The following is a 4,078-nucleotide window of genomic DNA, read 5'->3' as shown; positions in this document are numbered from 1 at the left end:
GCCTTCTTCACAGTCCAACTCTCACATCCATACATGACCACAGGAAAAACCATAGCCTTGACTAGACGAACCTTTGTTGGCAAAGTAATGTCTCTGCTTTTGAATATGCTATCTAGGTTGGTCATAACCTTCCTTCCAAGGAGTAAGCGTCTTTTAATTTCATGGCTGCAATCACCATCTGCAGTGATTTTGGAGCCTAGAAAAATAAAGTCTGACTCTGTTTCCCCATCTATTTCCCATGAAGTGATGGGACCGGATGCCATGATCTTCGTTTTCTGAATGTTGAGCTTTAAGCCAACTTTTTCGCTCTCCACTTTCACTTTCATCAAGAGGCTTTGTAGTTCCTCTTCACTTTCTGCCATAAGGGTGGTGTCATCTGCATATCTGAGGTTATTGGTATTTCTCCCAGCAATCTTGATTCCAGTTTATGTTTCTTCCAGTCCAGCATTTCTCATGATGTACTCTGCATATAAGTTAAATAAACAGGGTGACAATATACAGCCTTGACGTACTCCTTTTCCTATTTGGAACCAGTCTGTTGTTCCATGTCCAGTTCTAACTGTTGCTTCCTGACCTGTATACAAATTTCTCAAGAGGCAGATCAGGTGGTCTGGTATTCCCATCTCTTTCAGAATTTTCCACAGTTTATTGTGATCCACACAGTCAAAGGCTTTGGCATAGTCAATAAAGCAGAAATAGATGTTTTTCTAGAACTCTCTTGCTTTTTCCATGATCCAGCGGATGTTGGCAATTTGATCTCTGGTTCCTCTGCCTTTTCTAAAACCAGCTTGAACATCAGGAAGTTCACGGTTCACGTATTGCTGAAGCCTGGCTTGGAGAATTTTGAGCATTACTTTACTAGCGTGTGAGATGAGTGCAGTTGTGCGGTAGTTTGAGCATTCTTTGGCATTGCCTTTCTTTGGGATTGGAATGAAAACTGACCTTTTCCAGTCCTGTGGCCACTGCTGAGTTTTCCAAATTTGCTGGCATATTCAGTGCAGCACTTTCATAGCATCATCTTTCAGGATTTGAAATAGCTCAACTGGAATTCCATCACCTCCACTAGCTTTGTTCATAGTGATGCTTTCTAAGGCCCAGTTGACTTCACATTCCAGGATGTCTGGCTCTAGGTGAGTGATCACACCATTGTGATTATCTGGGTCGTGAAGGTCTTTTTTGTACAGTTCTTCTGTGTATTCTTGCCATCTCTTCTTAATATCTTCTGCTTCTGTTAGGTCCATACCATTTCTGTTGTTTATCGAGCTCATTTTTGCACGGAATGTTCCCTTGGTATCTCTGAATTTCTTGAAGAGATCCCTAGTCTTTCCCATTCTGTTGTTTTCGTCTATTTCTTTGCATTGATCGTGAAGAAGGCTTTATCTCTTCTTGCTATTCTTTGGAACTCTGTATTCAGATGTTTATATCTTTCCTTTTCTCCTTTGCTTTTCGCTTCTCACATCCATATATTACTGGAAAAACCACAGCTTTGACTACATGGACCTATGTCAGCAAAAGATGTCTCTGCTTTTTAATATACTGTCCAGGTTTGTTATAGCTTTTCTTCCAAGGAGCAAGCATCTTTTAATTCCATGGCTGCAGTAAACATCCGCAGTGATTTGGGAGTCCAAGAATATAAAATTTGTCACTGTTTCCATTTTTTTTCCCCATCTACTTACCATGAAGTGATGGAATCAGATGCCGTGATCTTAGTTTTTCAAATGCTGAGTTTTAAGACAGCTTTTTGACTCTCCTTTTTCACGCTCATCAAGAGGCTCTTTAGTTCCTCTTCACTTTCTGCCATTAGGGTAGTATCATCTGTGTATCTGAGGCAGTTGATATTTCTCCCGGCAATCTTGATTTCAGTTTGTGATTCATCCAATTCAGCATTTTGCATAATATATTCTGCATATAAGTTAAAAAGTAGAGTCACAATATACAGCTTTGATGTACTCCTTTTCCCATTTTGAACCAATCAGTTGTTCCATGTCAAGTTCTAACTGTTGCCTCCTGACCTGCATACAGGTTTCTCAGGAGACAGGTAAGGTGGCCTGGTATTCCCATCTCTATAAGAACTTTCCACAGTTTATTGTGATCCACAGAGCCAAAGGCTTCATTGTAGTCAATAAAACAGACATTTTTCTGGAATTCTCTTGTGTTTCCTAAGATCCAATGGATGTTGGCAATTTGATCTCTGGTTCCTTTGCCTTTTCTACATCTAGCTTGTTATCTGGAAATTCTTGGTTCACATACTGCTGAAGTCTAGCTTGAAGGATTTTGAGCATTACCTTGCTAGCATGTGAAATGAATGCAATTGTGCAGTAGCTCATTCTTTGCCACTGAAATGAATACTGACTTTTTCCAGTCCTGTGGCCACTGCTGAAATTTCCAAATTTGCTGAAATATTGGGTGCGGCACTTTTACAGCATTATCTTTCAGGATTTGAAATAACTCAGCTTGAATTCCATCACCTCCACTAGCTTTGTTCATAGTAATGCTTTCCAGATGGCGCTAGTGGTCAAGAACCAGCCTGCCAAACAGGAGACATAAGACATAAGAGCAATGTGTCTGGGTAAGATCCCCTGGAGGAGGGCAGGGCAAACCACTCCAATATTCTTGCCTAGAGAATCCCATGGATAGAGGAGCCTGGCAGGCTACAGTCCATAGAGTTGCAAAGAGTTGGACATGACTGAAGCAACTTAGCATGCACGTAACGCTTCCTAAGGCCTACTTGACTTCACACTCCAGGTCATCTGGCTCTATGTGAGTGACCACACCATCATGGTTATTTGCATCATTAAGACCTTTTTATACAGTTCTTCTGTGTGTTCTTGCCATTCTCTGTGGAGAGTTCTGACAAAACATGGGTCACTGGAGAAGGGAATGGCAAACCACTCCAGTATTCTTGCCTCAAGAACCCCATGAACAGTATGAAAAATTACTCAACTATTTACTTGAAAAATAATTTTTAATCTTTTTTTAAAAACATTTTCTCAGAAAAACAAATTTGCAACAGGAAGAATGTCAATACATAAAATGGTTTTATTACCTTTTACTTTGAAAAACACTTCTTTTCAATTCCCTGGCAAATAGACATTTTCTTCCACTACACAGGTTAAAAACTCACAGAAAATGAACTATATTTTTAAAATACCAATCAGAAATAAACTTTAAAATAAAGACTGTCTTCTGAGATGCGAGCAGACAGCCCAGTAGACTAGCCTGGTACAAATATCTGTAGCTTATCCTGCGAGGGTGGTTGATTTTCAGTCTTCTAAGTAGAAAGTAACTATCTGCTTAAATGCTATACAAACTGTAAAGTGCTACACCTATAGTTACCAAACTGTACACCAAGACATCTCAGAACACCCTGGACTTCACAGCAAATTCACAGATATTGTTGGATATTTTTAATTACCAAGAACATAGCAACTGTTAACAGCTGTCAGACACCAAGTGAAGCACTAGCTCAAAGGAGTTCCATCTCAACATGGAATGATCGTTCTACACACCTTTTGATGGTTACAATGTGCAGAAGATATTAAGAAGAGATGGCAAGAATACACAGAAGAACTGTACAAAAAAGATCTTCACGACCCAGATAATCACGATGGTGTGATCACTGACCTAGAGCCAGACATCCTGGAATGTGAAGTCAACTAGGCCTTAGAAAGCATCACTACGAACAAAGCTAGTGGAGGTGATGGAATTCCAATTGAGGTATTCCAAATCCTGAAAGATGATGCTGTGAAAGTGCTGCACTGAATATGCCAGCAAATTTGGAAAACTCAGCAGTGGCCACAGGACTGGAAAAGGTCAGTTTTCATTCCAATCCCAAAGAAAGGCAATGCCAAAGAATGCCTCATCTCACACGCTAGTAAAGTAATGCTCAAAATTCTCCAAGCCAGGCTTCAGCAATATGTGAACCGTGAACTTCCTGATGTTCAAGCTGGTTTTAGAAAAGGCAGAGGAACCAGAGATCAAATTGCCAACGTCCGCTGGATCATGGAAAAAGCAAGAGAGTTCTAGAAAAACATCTATTTCTGCTTTATTGACTATGCCAAAGCCTTTGACTGTGTGG

The sequence above is a fragment of the Bison bison genome, unplaced genomic scaffold (assembly GCF_000754665.1).
Source record: "Bison bison bison isolate TAMUID 2011002044 unplaced genomic scaffold, Bison_UMD1.0 scf7180017864056, whole genome shotgun sequence".
In the NCBI taxonomy this organism is placed as follows: Eukaryota; Metazoa; Chordata; class Mammalia; order Artiodactyla; family Bovidae; genus Bison; species Bison bison.
The sequence above is the reverse complement of the archived record's forward strand: the minus strand, read 5'-3'. Positions refer to the sequence as shown.